Raw genomic sequence first — 16,349 nt, 5'->3', positions numbered from 1 at the left:
ATAAAAGAAAATTGTGTCTCTTCAAGAAATGGTGCTGGAACAACTGAACATCCACATGCAAAAGAGTGACTCCAGACAGAGACCTTTCACCCTTCACAGGAAATAACTCAAAGTGGATGATACCTAAATATAAAATGCAAAACTATAAAACTCCTAGAAGATAACATTGGAGAAAACCTAGATGACCTTGGGCATGGCGATGACTTTTTAGATACACCACCAAAGCACAATCCATGAAAGAAATAAGCTGGACATCATTCAATTAAAAACTTCTACTCTGTGAAAGACAAGTTTGGTGGCTTCTTAGAAAACGAAACATACTCTTACCACATAATCCAGCAATTGAGCTATTTGATATTTACCTAAAAGAGTTAGCAGTTTATGTGTACAGAAAATCTGCACATGAATGCTTACAGCAGCTTTATTCATAATTGCTAAAACTTGGAAGCAACCTTCAGTAGGTGAATGGATAAACAAGCTGTGGTACATCCAGACAATGGAATATTATTTAACACTAACAGGAAATGAGCTCTCAATCCATGAAAAGGCATACATATGCATTTTACGAAGCGAAAGAAGCCAATCTGAAAAGACTACGTAGTGTATGATTCCAACTTTATGACATTGTGGAAAAAGTAAAACTATGGAGACAGTGAAAAGATTAGTGGTTGCCAGGGATCATTATAGCCCAGAGGCAATACTTCCTCAATCCATTAAGGATTGTTTAGACAAGAGAGCTGAGGAACACAGAGAGAAGTTGGGAGATGGTCCAGGTAAAAATTCCCTGTGACCTTCACAAGTGGTTCTTAATCACTTTTCTGATGTAATATACATAACAGATGGCATGCATAATGGACTATGAGCAGGTACATAAGGTAAGATTAATTGTTTGAATAAATAATTCACAGAAATAATTGCTTGAATAAAAGGACCTCTCTATCTATCCACCTTGATCTAGATCTCTATGTCTATTTCTAGAGTTCAGGACTGGAATAAAGCTCCATGCTCATCAGTAACCCAGAGCCCATCTACCTTTACACTCTACATATCCTGGAATGTGGCTACTACGCTAATGTTACCTCATGGTCCCAAATGGCTGCTGGAGATCCAACTATTGCACCCATAGTACAGGCAACAGGAAGAAGAAATCCAAAGTAAGACTGAAGGATTCCTTCCCAGTTAAGTTAATTCCCTTTAAGCAACCTTTCTGAAAGTCCCAAATACTATTTCCGTTTATATTTCATTAGCCAGAACTTAGTCATATGGCCACACTTAGCTGGAAGAGAGGCTAGGCATATTGCCACCTCAAATCAAAGAGAAGTTTTGCCTGAAGGAGAGAGGATATTGGGGGAAGCAGCTAGGTTTGTTACTGCCAAGGTTATATATAACTCCCAGAGCACAAACACCAACTCCACCTCTTTCTCTCCCTCTCAGGTAAATACATAAATCTGAAAGGAACATTATTATAGAACCAGCCTTGAATCTACTGTAGTTGACTGTTTAAATATAATAAACCATTTGAAAACTTTGGGGCTTTAATATACTCTTATCTCGATATACCTCAAAACCCACTGTAATTTACCAATGGGTTATGACATTAAGACTGAGAACACTGCCTGTATAAAGTAGGTAGCTGTGTGTCAATGAAAAGAAAGAATGGGCTGAGAAGATGTGAAGGAAAAAGTGACAGGATGGATTCTGTAGCCAAATATCTATGTTTTAGACATGAAGAGAAATGACGAGTGAAAAATTATTTAGAGACTTCTTCTAGGAATGTCAGCAGTATGGTTGTGGTGGTTGTAATGGAGAAGCTTTAGCTAAATACTCTTGGTTTTGGAGCCTCTCACCCATACAGAATGGCCACAACCATGGTAGTCGGTTACTTTAGTAGCCTCCAGTGGACCATGCCTCCTGGAATCCATGCCTTGAATCTGGACTGCCCAGTGACCACTTTAACCAGAAGTGAAGCTGTGCCAGTGGCCAGACTAGTTTTAAGAAGGCCTGGAAGTTTCTATTTTTGCTCCTTGAATATCCTGAGCTGTCATGTAAGAAGTCTGGCTGCTCTGCTGGCGCAACCATGTGGAAAGAGTCAGCGAAGAGGCCACATAGAGGAGAAGCCCCGAGACTACATGAAGAGAGAGAGTGAGTCCACGAGTCCCAGCACCCAGCAAAGTCCAGACCTCAGCCTCTCTGCCAGCTGAATGCAGCCACCTCTGACTACTGGCAAGACCATACTGAACAATTGTGAGCAAATAAAATGGTGGTTGTTTTAAACCACTGTGTTTTGGCATGCTTTTTACCTTGCAATAAATAATCAAAACACCACCACCTCCCGAACATATCTACAGACTTGAGCTGGGACCCTGGCCAAGGTGGCTGCCACAGCTTGTGCTGCTACTGCTGTGGCTGCCACAACAGCCCCCGACTGGCCTCTGTTGTCACAGCCAAGGGCGTCAGTGCCCTCTGGATCACTCTCTAACCCCACAGCCCCAAATTTCACCTTCTAACAGACCCCCTCTCCTGACTGCGTCAGGTCTACTGGATCATCCCTGTCCCTTTCTCCTCATCCAATCTCCAAACAGGCATTTGTCTTCTTGCACCCCTTCTCCATCTTTGAAACCCCACAAAGAAAGCCAGTCCAGTATGTTTGTGTGCACACACTGGGGGAGTCCTAACTGCAAATGGGTCAAGTCTTGTCCTAGAATCGTGGCCAGAAAAATGAGTTGCTGGCATCTTCAATTGGAATCTGGAACACATTTTCCCATAAAAGCAATTATTATAGATGATTTTAGGTTCTGTAGTACTATTAGAACTATAGTTCAGCTACGTTGCTGGTTAAATAGACATTTAGAGGCTGCCTTGGGAACATAATTACCTTTTATAGCATTGTCCTAATGAGAAACAAGATCCAAATAACTGACTTAAGAGTGAACTTTTGGAAGCAACCTGATTATAATTTAGAAACTCTCATCCTATATTGAGCACCAATTATAGAGTAGATGCTCTGGAGTACATAGGAGGAAAAAAAAAATAAGATCGTGGCCTCTTCCCAAGAAGTTATAAGTTTGTTTGGGGGACAAAAATACATAAGAAACAACCAACAAGTAAGGCAGTCTCTAAGCAATCTGAACTGGTGTGAGACTGGCCAGTAAGTGCCTCAGAGTGGCAAAAGCAAGCTAATAACTTATCTTTTCTGCTGTTTATTTACATCAGCTTCCAGACACCTGTTTTAAGAGGTCTCATAGACACACGCTGTTCATGATAGCCCACGTGCTGTTTCCTGCTCACAGGAAAGGGATGGACAAGTGTAGGAGGCATCTTTATTCAGCTGGCTGTGTAGTCACGAGAATAGGTGAGTTCTAGAGCTTAGGAATTACCTACCGAGGGCAACAGCCAGGTGGGTGGAGAGAAACCCAAGGTCCTTATTAGCACTGGCCTCTTGGAGGGCCACCAAAGAAGCCCCATGCTGTGTTTCCCAACGTGTGTGTGGAAACACCGGGACCAGAATCACGTGGGGGGCTTCCTAGAAACGCCGATTCTTGGGCTCCACCTCAGATCGTGGGGTGAGGCTTGGGAATCTGCATTGTTGATAGACTCCCCAGCTGATTCTTATGCTGATGAAATTTTGAAATTACGGTCCCAGAGATGGAAGAGTGCTGCTAAGATGCGTGGGTGACTTTTCCCCTGGAAAGCTCTGGGGGAATCCAGAGGCAGATCTCAGCCCATTTCACTCTCCACTTTGGTAACTTTGCTGCCGCCAGCCAAGTTTCTAGGAGAAAACAAACATGTTCAAAGAGCCTGGAGTGGAGCAGGGGCTTTCACTCACTGTCCCAGCACTTTTTGGCTCTATTTCCAGCCCGGCCAGAGTACCGCGCCTACACTGCAAACATGTCTAAGGCATCTGGACTGAAATCCAGCATCTGTTATAAGAAAAATGAGGTTTCCAAGCAGGGCCTCTTTGTAGTGGGAGGGTGCCAAATGGGATGGGGCCTCCCAGGTAGACTCTATCATGTGGAAATTATCCCCAGGACTAGAAAATGTGCTCCAAGCAACATTCCAGAACTCATACAGGAACACTTCTTGCTCGGGTCTCTTGCCTCAGACGCCTGCCATCAGGACCACCAACTCCCTCCAGGGCTGTGGGTGGGTTCCTTACCGTGGATTGGCATGTGGTCACACAGTGCAAGTACCGCGGCATACTGGGCATTGCGCTGGTCTGCTCACTTGGGGTGAGATAACTTCCGAACTAATTTTCAGAGTGAGGTGTATATGCCCATGTGGCAGGATGGATCCGAGGTCATAATGGTTGCTCTGGGTTCCCCCGCATTCACCCACCTCTGCAATAGTTTGAGTGCCTGGGCATTTTGTTCTTCATTCCCTCCAGGGCTGCCACTCTTTACCCTGGACTAGGGAAAATTGCCCAGATCAAAGAAAGGAAGATACCAATCCAGGGGTCACTGTGGGGGGTGGTCCCTTCACCACTCCTGGTCAGTGTTGGGGTCCCTTCACCACAACTGGTCCAGTCCAGGAATAAGCAAAAGAAATAATGAAGGGCTGTGAGCAACCCCAATCTCCTTAGGCCCCCAAAATTGTGGGCTACTCCTTAGCCATTTCCAGAAGCAGGAAATGGCTAAGGAGTAAACTGTTTTGATGGATGTTAGATATTTGCAAGGGACAACACACATCTCAGAGAACGTCAGCCTGAAGAGATGACTCAGACTCACTTCTTCCCTCCCCAATGCCTTGAAATGTATCACCTGGGACTCTGACACAAGCCTGGAAAAGGGGTAGGGAAACCTGAATTGTCTGAGATTTGGGTTTTTCCCCTCACTGGAATGGAGGCTCAATATGGAAATGAAACTCAGATAGTTCAAAAAGGTAAAAGAAACTCACATTTTTTACATGTCTACATTTCTGACATATTATTATTAGCTTTAGAAAGTTTCTAAATGGCACGTACGTCATACTAAGAAGTATTTAGGGCCAAAGTGCTGAAGCTGAAAAACACTTCCCTCCAAGGTCCCCTAGATCCCTTCAGTTCAGAGCTCTAACCTCCCAGCTGGTTCTTAGAGCGGTCCAGAGATGGGCCCATGTGGTCTCTTGCAGTTTCCTGATAAAGGGCTGTGTGGGGGCCCGGATGATTTGCTGAAGAACTTTGGATGAGTTGCATAACTGTTCTACACCTTCATCCCGTTGGAAAGGGACTCTCAGAACTTTGCTAATGTACGTATGGAATGGCTTCATCTACACAAAGGGTGTTTTGATCATGGCCTGAAAAATGGCGTAAAAGGCCTTTAAAAATAAAAAGATTATAAATATGTTGTCAATGGACTTACTGCAGCCTGATGTGGTAATCTTAGGATTCCAAAGCTATTCACCAAACAAAGCCTAGGATTTCCCATTGAAATTCAAGGTTTGGATAGTGACATTCCCACTGATTCTAAGATCTATAGATGTACGTTGTCAAAACACATTCAGACCAGACACTAATGCTCTAAGAGCCATCATGTGTTCATTAAAAATATGGTTGGATTGCATTTTGATGAGACGATTTTAGTTGTGTATTATATTTGTATTTTCCTTCTTGTCCTCTATTTTCTTATTTGTATGTTTCTCATTTTCACTGCCTACACGAATACTCCTTAATTCTAGTATTCCCTCTTTCTCATTTTTTTCTTCTTCTCCTCCTGTTACTTTTCCTCTTCACATTTTCTTCTTTTTCATTCTCTTTTCCTTCCCTTCCCTTCCCCCTATATATATTTTTTTGACGTTTAAAATACATTTATATTTCCTCCTTTCCTTCCCTTCCCTTCCCGTTTTGTCCCTCCTTTATTCTATTGTTCCAGAAGAGTAGTAGTTAGCATCTATTGAGCACTCAATATATGCCATGCTCTCTGCAAAACACTTGTATTATGGGACTATGTTTTAGAGGAAACATAGACTCACAGAAATTGAGTCTATGTTTTAGAGAAAACATTGACTATGTTATAGAAAAAGCAAGACTCGGAGAAATTGAGTAACTTGCGCAAAGTCGCACAGCTAGAAATGGGGAAGCCAGGGCTCAGATGGAAGCATCTGCTTCCAGAGCCTAGGCCCCCACTCTGTATCTCCTCCTGTCATGTCCCATTCCTGCACTCTACCTTACTTCCTGACCTCTTTTATCTGGGTTACCCCTGCCAGTACCCTCCCCTCCCTCTTCTCACCCCCCCTATGCCACACAACACACGTGCTTAAGATCTCCCCTCCGCCCACGTCTATTGTGTCCCTCCGCTGTAGAGGGTATGGCTGACAGGGACACATGTATCCCAGCTTTCTCATTCTCCTGTCTCATGTCTAACTAGGGAACATGCTCAGATGCTCCTTTCAGGTCATTCTTCGGGCCAATGACCTTTTTTCCCATGCTGTGGCAATGCTGAGCCCATTTTTGCTTCTAATGGTCAGAATTTTCCCACAGTGGTGTTCTGTTGTTTCTCTTGTCTCCTGTGTATGAGTGTGTGGGTGTGTGTGTGTTGGGGGGAGGGGAAATGTAGGGAGGTAGAATGCACCAGTTTCATTTTTATCAGAAAGACTACTTTGAAAAAGAAATCATCACTTTGATCCTGGCTAAGTCTATTGAAACTGAATCACTTCCGTGGGCCCTTAGCACTGCCTGGCAGTTGTATGCTTTCCCTCTGGTCCTTTCCTTCTCCCACTCTCCAAGACGAATGTACTCCTTTGTCATCCTACCCGTCAGCTGATGAACTTGCTTCTTAAATGACTGAACAAAGGGAAACAAGCCGAATAGAACTTCCAAGACCCTCCCCATCACATCTACCCACCCACCTCCTGTCTGGCCCACTTAAGCCTCCTTCCTGTTCCAGCTGAGCCAACCCCTCTGCTGGGTAGTCATCCCATCTTCCCCGCCTACTCAGAGACGTGGCTCCTCCAAACTCCCTTTCTCACTCTCCGCCTCTGTACTGCATCAGTTTCAACATTGTGAAAATATATTACTGTAGCTCGCTTCTTTAAAAATAACAACAAAAAAAAAGCTCTTTCTTAACTCCATGTCCCCTCTCCAGATACTGCCCATTTTTTCCCTTATCTTTGAGGCAAAACCTCTCCAAAGACCTATTTTTACGGTCTCTCACCACTCTATCCTCCAATCTCCACCCTCCACCCCCCTTTCACTTCATAGAGTCATCCAGTCAGGCTCATGTCCATGCACATTCCACAAAACTTCACTTGCAGGTGACACCAATGGCTTCACATTGTTTGATCCACTGGACAGTGCTCAGGAGCATGTGACATGACGGGTCAGTCCCTTTTGCATATGACACTGGCTTGGTTTCCACACACTGCACCCTCTGGTTTTGCTTCTTCTTTCTGGAAGGTCCTTATCAGACTCCTCCTATCTCCCTAATGTTTAAACCGGTGGTTCCCAGCACTTAGTAGGCAAAAGAATCGCCTGGAAGTCTTCTGGAAACACATACTAGTGAAGAGCCCACCTCAGGAGTTTCTGATTTAATAGGTGTAGGTGGGCCCAAGAAGTTGCATATGTAACAAGTTCCCAGGTGATGCTTGTTGGTCGGTGGGTCATATTTTGCATAGCACTACCTAAACTTTTCTATCATTATTCACTTCAGTGATGATATTATGCACTTTCAATTATTTCTACATGCTGAAAACTACCAAATTTACATCTCCAGGCAGGGCCTCTTCCCTGATTTCCAGAGTCATATACCTAACTGCCTAATGTACCTCCTTGTTTGGATGGCTAATGGGCAACTCAGTGTTAATATATTCAACCCTGAGCTCCTGAGAATCCCTCCCAAAGCCTACCCCTTTCACGGTTTTCCCTTCCTCAGTCAAGGGCAACTGCAACCTTCTGACTGCTGAAGTCAAAAACCTGGGAGTCAGTCAGGGTTTCTCTTTTACTTTTACACCTCACTTCAATCCTTCAAGTAATCCTATTGACTTTAACATCAAAATATATCTGGAATTCAACCACTTCTCGTCATCTCCACATTGGTCCAAACCAGCATTATAAGAATCATTTCTAACTGGTCTCCTACCTTCCACATTCTCTATAATCTGTTCTTAATAAAGCAATTGGAGTCATCCAGGTGGTCCCAAGCCGTTTTACTGCAGTACACACCATCCAGTGGAGCTCCTGAGGAGAGGGGAGGTGCTTCCTGGTGCCACCACAGCTGGAAACATTATGCCCTGGCTTAATCTTTTGCTACAACTCCATTTGTATACAGTGTTCTATTTTTGTTATTAAAAAAACACACACAAAAACAAGTAACCGGGGAGGCCAGGTGGCTCAGTTGATTGGAGCGCTGGCTCTCAACCACAGTGTTGCCGGTTGGACTCCTCGACTCCCCGACTCCCACAAGGGATGGTGCGCTCCGCCGCCCGCAACTAAGATTGAATACAGCACCTTGAGCTGAGCTGCCGCTGAGCTCTCAGAAGGCTCAGTTGGTTAGAGCACATCCTCTCAATCACAAGGCTGCCAGTTCGACTCCCACAAAGGATGGTGGGCTGCACCCCCGGCAACTAACAATGGCAACAGGACCTGGAGCTGAGCTGCGCCCTCCACAACTAAGATTGCAAAGGACAACTTGACTTGGAAAAAGTCCCGAAAGTACACACTGTTCCCCAATAAAGTCCTGTTCCCCTTCCCCAATAAAATCTTTAAAAAAACAAAAAACAAGTAACCATTGCATGAATAATGTACTAGATATACAGGAGTAACAAGCTCTATTGTAAAAAAAACCCCTCAAAGCACAATTCCTATGTCACAGTGGTTGGGCACAGACATACATCCTTTAGGGCAGTCTTTCAATGAAACTTGTTCACTATCATAGAGTTTGAACTTGGGCCTAGTAGTTAAGAGTGTGCGCTCTGAAGACAGACCGTAGTGCTGGCACCTCTGCTCTGCCATGACCTCGGGCAAGTTATTCTCAGCTAGTTTGCTCATCTGCTTGAGGTTGTGGGTTAATTCGCATAAAGGCCTTAGACAGTACCTGGCACATAACAGGCATTGCTCAATTATAGTTCTGAGGGTTAGCTATTGTTCAGTTCAGGATACCACAGAATGACTTGTGCATCTTTTCACACTCACTTTTTTGCAGACCAGAATTTTTTTGGCCTCCTTTGGTCATAAGGAAGATTTATAGTTGAACTTAACCATGAAAAATATCAGCTCGAGAGAGGGAGTTTACAGGGACAATTATATGTAAATGAATTATTGGATGGGGAAATGACAGGCCTTTCTTCCCATTTGATGCCCTTTCCTAGGTATTTTTGAAGGGAAATTCTTGATGTTTCCCAGATTTTCTTCTCTGACAATTCCCTTCATTATGCCTGCCTGGTTTCTGGAGGCGGAAGACCATCCTTCTGTCTGAGTGATAGCAGTCCCTTTAGGCCTGGGCCAAACGTGGAAAAGGCCTGTGCAAACATACTCAGCATCGTCATGACTGTGTGTGTTTATCTGTGCGCACAAAAGGGAGGGATCGAACTTTCAAAATGAGCACTGCTATTTACACAACCCACATCTTTTTAGATGTGCTTAGAAAGCACGTGAAATCACTTTCACAGGCTTATGGAAAACCTGGCTCCATCAAAGCAGGCCCTCAAAGTCTGGTGGCTTTGATGGTGCGCGGCTGGTACCTCACCTGGGCTCACTTTGCTTTCAGCAAAAGTTCTATTGACGCCTACTGCCAAGATAGTTCTTAGCCAGGCATATGTTTGTTTTGTGGATGAGCTGTTCAAAGTCACTTCACCCAGCAATGGCGAATGAAGCTGCAGATATGAACAAGAGGCCACAGAAAAGGGTTTGCTCAATCCCGTGATTACCGGACCTCCATCCTATCGCTGTTTTTTTAAGAGTGAGCTGAGGTTGAACTGAATTTAGCAGCTGACTTTAGAAAACTCATTTTTCTCTACCTAAAATCTAGGTAGCTTTTTTGGCATTTCCAAATCATACTAAAACAATTATGATTACCTCACTGACTGGTTGTTGGGTCCATCTCAAGGTACAGGCCTAATGCTGGGATTGGTCAGCAGCGCTCAGGGAAACTGAGTCACATCCTCTGAGGACTGAGCGTTCTCTTCATTATTGCTTTCCCAGACACCGGTATGTCCACATCCATAAATATGCCTGAAATAATATGTAATGTATATTCCATTCCATACAGATCACCTAGTTAATAATAACAATAATTGCTTATATTCATTGGCTTCTGACTGCCTCAGGCATTACACCAATTGTTGGCATCATGGGTGTGCCACCAATACGGTCATACGGGGTCCCATGCTCAGAAGAGCCCTAACCTTGGGATTTAATAACCTGCATTTCTTTGAAATTCTTAATAATTTTATCTTTGAATTTGTACTTTGTAAAGTCCAATGGGACAAAGGAGCATGTGCCAGGGTCTTAGAGGCTCAGCTGAAATGTCCTTCTGCCTCGTGCTTTCTCCCTGCCTTCCCATCAATGGGCTCTTAGCCACTCCCTCTCCTGTTCCCTGGTGCCCAGGACACTGCTCAGCCTCTCCGTCCCCACACAGAAATCACTGAGGCACTCCACCTCCTGGCACAAAGAGGAGAAGGGTCAAGTTCATGTGCCCCAGGGTGTCTTGGGGTAGGGCATGGCAGTGTTGTCCCACCGTGGGCAGGCCTCCCCATGAGCATTCATCTTCTGAGAGTCTCTTGCCTCCTCCTGACACAGGGACTGGGTCCCTTTGAAGAGGTTGGGATCCGTCTGCCATGGGGTGGACAGCAAGTCCATGAGAAGGGGAGATACCTGGTTTGATTTTGCTGCCTCCAGCTGACAGTTTGCAGGAAGGGCTACCTGACCATCAGTGGGCTATGTACAGGTGCCAAGTCACACGGAGGGGCCCTCAGGCATCTGTGCGAGTGAACTGTCACCCAGAAAGTATCCTGTGTTGAGAGCCACAGAAGAAAGAAAACATGTTTGTAGTTTAATATTTTTAGTGGCACTTTTTCCCTGCTTTTTGAACAAGGAGTCCTATATTATCATTTGGCATTGAGCTCTGCAAATTGTGTTCCTTTTAATTTAATGTGACTTGTGGTCACAAAGTCACCAGTGATGGAGGTGGTATTCAAACCCACATAGACCCACTATGAACCTGCTGTTAACAACTCTGCTACCCCGCTTTCAAGTCATGGCCCATCGGGTTGCACAATTGTCCCCCCAGTTGTCTTAACCCTGATTCTTTGCACAGCTTGAAGTGTCTTCTGATTTATACACAACATAAAATCTATTCATGTATCACTTGTAAATGGAGACTGATCGAAGTGAGCATTTGGCAAGGTGGGAAAAGAAATAAGATTGCACTTAAGCCATGGGAATAGATGGGAGAATAATCAAAAAGGCACACTCTCTTGCGCAGAAAGCAAGAGAGAAAGCTGCTTAGAAGTTGTGGGTCTTTCAAATTGCACCCAAGTGCATCATTGCCAACTGTCAGCAGCACTGCCTGAGCAGATGGGCAGGTGTAAAATCGTGATGGAGAGGGACATAATGACAGTACTATGCCAGCCATATTTTTTTTTCACAAAGTATCCTATTCATCTGTTAAATAGCTGAGTACTTTTATTAAGCATTTTAAAGATTTTCTAATCTATTTAAAGCATTTAGATTTTACATTTCTGAGCAGACGGCAAAAACGGAGTGAATGTGTATGTTATGGGGAGGCGGGCTGCAGTGATGGAGCAAAGGAGATTTTATGATTTGAGCACCAGAATGAGAAGGTGCAGCAATGAATGGCCAACGTTACCTACCCACCTCTCGCCTCATTTATTCTTTATCTGTGTTCCATTTATCTGTGTCCCAACTTAGTGAAATCCATATGAAGCATAAAAATCTGAGCTCTAAGTGTGGATTCATGAAGATATTAAATCCTCTCTCTGGAGAAAAACTGCTGATGGAGTCAGAATGTGTTCAGGAAGCCTTTTACTCTGGGTGCATGGCTTTCTGCATCTTTCATTGGAAAAGTGAGGAGTAGAAGGAAAGATAGGGGCCAGGAAGAAGGACTTGCTTTGTCTGTGCTGTGTCATGGCAAGAAGGTGAGGTTGTTTGGGGAGAGATTTTGTGAGACTGGACAAAACAAAGTTAATAGGTACACTGGGTTCTCTCACAACAGATAAGCCCATCATGCTTTATTTTATAAGCATGTTTATGTTCATTAACATATAATCATTATAACATGTTTATGTTTATATGGACTTCTGTTTAGTAAGCATTTGACAAAATTCAACATCTATTTATAACCAAAACTCTTGGCAAACTAAGAATAGAAGGAAACTTTCTCAATCTGATAAAGGGATCTACAAAAAAAATTCTAGAAGTAGCTTCACACTTAAGAATGACTTACATTGAATGCTTCCTTCTAAGATCCAGACCAAGGCAGGACTGTCCACCTTCATGATTTCTATTCAAAATTGTTCTAGAGATCCTAGACTATGCATTAGAAATAAAAGACAAATAGATCAGAAAGGAAGAAGTAAAGCTCTTTCTTGGCAGATGACTTCATTTTTTACGTAGGAAAGCCTAAGTTATCTGCGAAACACCTACTAACACTACTATGTGAATTTAGCAGATTGCAGGATATAAGATATAAATGTAAGAATCAATTGTATTTCTGCGTAATAACCACAAACAAGTAGAAAATAAAATCGAAATAAATTCCATTTACAATAGCATCAAAAATTAAATACCAGTAAAAGTTTAACTAAAGACGTGTACCTTTATATCAAAAACTATAAAACATTGCTGCAGAAAATAAAGAAGACCTAAATAAATGGAGAGATTTAGCGTTTTCATGGACTGGAGGACTTAATCATTTAAGATCAGTTTTTCTCATATTATTCGCTAGATTCAATGCAATCCAAATTAAAATACCGCAAGACTTTTTGCAAAAATGAAAATGTTCTTTCTAAAATCCATATGAAAGAGCAAAAAACCTAGAATAGCCAAAATCATCTTGAAGAAGAAAAACAAATTTGAAGAACTCACACTGCCTGATTTCCAGACTTACTGTAAAGCTACTGTAAATCATATTCTGGTACTGGCATAAGGATAGTCCAATGGATTAATACAATAGAATAAAAGATTTAGAATTAGGTCCTCATGTATATGGTCAATTGATTTTTACAAAGTTGCCACCACAAGTCTATGGGGAAAGTTAAGTTTTTCCAACAAATAGCACTGGGAAAACTGGATAAATACATGGAAAAAAATAAACGTTTACCCCTACCTCATACCATCCGCAAAATTAATTCAAGCTGAGTCTCAGACTAACCTATAAAGTTGAAACTATAAAACTTCTGTAAGAAAATATTGGCGAGTATCTTCATGATTTTAGGGGGTGATAAAAGATTTATTACAGGGACTGAAAAAATACTAAATATAAAAGGAAAAATTGATAAATTAGACTTCATCACAAGTATCACTCCTGTTCATTGAACATGCAGCATTTGTAAAATGAAAAGACAAGCCATGGACTGGGAGAAGACATTTGTGATACATAATCTGGCAAAGGCCCTGAACCAGAATGTGTAAAAAAACTACAAGTCAGTAACGAAAAGACAAACAACCCCATAAAAAAATGGGTTGACTTCAATGGACACGTCACTAAAGAAGATAGTCAGATAACTGATTGGCACATGGAAAGCTGTCAACATCATTAATCAAGGAAATGCCAATTAAAACTACAGTGCGATACTCAGAAGAATGGCTGACATTAAAAAGACTAACACCAAATGTTAGCTAGGATTTGGAACAATCAGGACTCTTGTGCATTGCTGGTGGAGGTGTAAAATGGTGCAACCACTTTGAAAAACTATGACCTGGCAATTCCACTTGTAAGTATTTATCCAGGAGAAATGAAAACATATACCCATAAACAGTCTTGTATAAGAATTTTCATAGCTGTGTTATTCATGAGAGCCTGAAACTGGAAAAAACCCAAGTGTTTATCAGCAGAAAAGTAAATAAACTGTGTGTATTCATACAATGGAATACTACTCAACAATAAAAAAGGAACACATTACTGATACATACAGCAATACGGATAACTTTCTGAGACATTCTGCTGAGAGGAAGAAGCCAGATACAAAGAGGAAATGCTGTACTATCTCATTCATATGAGGTTCTATAACAGGTAAAATGAATGTACTCGTATGTGATCAAAATCAGAACAGTGGTTGCTTCTGTGGGTGGGGAGGAGGGATTGACCAGGAAGAGAGGCATGAGGATACTTTTTTTTTTTTAACTCTTTTTTTTTTATTGTAGTAAAATATATATAACATAAAATTTACCATTTCAACCATTTTTAAGAGTGCAATTCTTTGGCATTAAGAATCTTTTCATTGTTCTTCAACGAACACCACCATCTATCTCCAGAACTTTTTTCATCTTCCCAAACTGAAACTCTGTACCATTAAACACTAAATCCCCATTTCCTTTTTCCTTCAGCCTTTGGCAGCCACTCTCCTACTTTCTGTCTATGAATTTGACTACTCTAGGTATGAGGAAACTTTTTGGAGTCGTGAAAATACTCTATATTTTGGTAGGGTTGTGTGTGCTACATGGGAGTATGTACTTGTCAAAACAGATCAAGTTGTACATGTAAGAGCTACACATTTCACCGTATGTAACTTGTAAGTCATAAAAAGCCCACAGTAAGTCAAATGACTCGTCTTCAAGTTCCTTACTGCCTTGTGAACAGAGGACAAGATGAACCACCCACTTGGCACTGGCTTTTCAGGACAGTCTCCCCTTGTTATGCAGCCCATAACAAGGGCATAGTGGCTGGTTGGTGGAATGTGACTTGCCTCTCTGCCTGGCCACTAGGAAAAGCCACCCTCCTGCTTTATCCCCCAGTACTGAGAAGACAGTGAAAGAGAGTAGGGACAGTTAAGTTTGGAGTGTCAAGTCAGATCACTGAGAGCTTTGTATGCCATGTTTAGGGACTAGTATTTTACCTTATATATGACGGTTGGAGGGAGCTGCTGGGAGATGTTTTAAGAAGTCACAATTTTTCAGTTAATCAGGGCAAGTTCTTTTTTGATCACTTTGATCTGCTCTTGGTCTGCAATACTCCCTTACCAAAAGTAATTTCATCTACCGTAACTCATTGGGTCACCGGACTAATTACAGATTTTCCTTTAACATGGAGGCCCCTAACTCTATGTCTTAGTTCCAGCTGCTATAACAAAGTACCACCGAATGTTTTGGAGGCTAGAAGTCCAACATCAGGGTGCCAGCATGGTGGGATTCTGGCAAGGACCCACTTTTGGGTTGCAGATGTCTGTTCTCATTGCATCCTGAGGTGGTAAAAAGAAGGTGAGAAAGGTCTTTGCAGTCTCTTCTGATAAGGGCACTAATCCCATTTATGAGGGCTCTACCCTCATGACCTAATTACCTTTTAAAGTTCTCACCTCTAAATACCATCACATTGGGGGCTAGGATTTCCACATATGAATTTGTGAGGGACACAAACATTTAATCCATTGCCCCCTGCAAGCACAGCTATAAACTGAGGCTGCCTTAGTCATTGTTCAGAACAATAAATAGAGAACTCTTCCCCATATGCCAACCTAGGATATCTTTTCTTTTCTTTTCTTTCATTATTTGTTTTTCTTTTCAAGTTACAGTTGACATTCAGTGTTATTTTATATTAGTTTCAGGTGTACAGCATAGTGGTTAGACATTTATATAATTTATGCGGTGATCCCTTCTGTTAGTCTAGTACCCACCTAGAACCATACATCATTGTTGCAACATTATTGACTCTATTCTCTATGCTGTACTTTACATCCCCGTGACAATTTTGTAACTGCCAATTTGTATTTCCTAGGATCTATTTTCCAAGCTTGCTTTTTTACAGTGCTAAGAAGAGGTTGAGGCTCTGAAATTCTGTCTCTGTTGTTCTAGCACTGAAAGGGCAAATAGCTTGAACTTTTGGTTAGTAAGACTTTTTTACACTATCCTAATAATTAACTAATTTACTGGCCCTATTTTTAAACAGGAAATTCATTCTAGGTCCCAAATAGGGCTTTGGTGTGGAATCAGGGTTGGCTTCAATCAGTGTTCAAGTTAAATGGAAGATTCTCCAGTAAATACTCTCTTCACCTGGTTCTCAGTAGAAAATTTCCAAATTAAAGACAAAGTATTTGACTTTGAAACATCATAGTCAGGCTACTCCATGAAAATCAATGAACTGGAAATGGAGATTATGTAACAGATTACATTTATTGTGTTAGACATGCACCTGTAAAGTACAGTAATATCTGAAAGAAGATTTTAGCATCCACCTTTTGGTTAGAAACAAAATTTCATACTCCAA

Source organism: Rhinolophus ferrumequinum, chromosome 7 (assembly GCF_004115265.2).
Source record: "Rhinolophus ferrumequinum isolate MPI-CBG mRhiFer1 chromosome 7, mRhiFer1_v1.p, whole genome shotgun sequence".
NCBI classification, from domain to species: Eukaryota; Metazoa; Chordata; class Mammalia; order Chiroptera; family Rhinolophidae; genus Rhinolophus; species Rhinolophus ferrumequinum.
Note: the sequence above shows the minus strand (reverse complement) of the source record.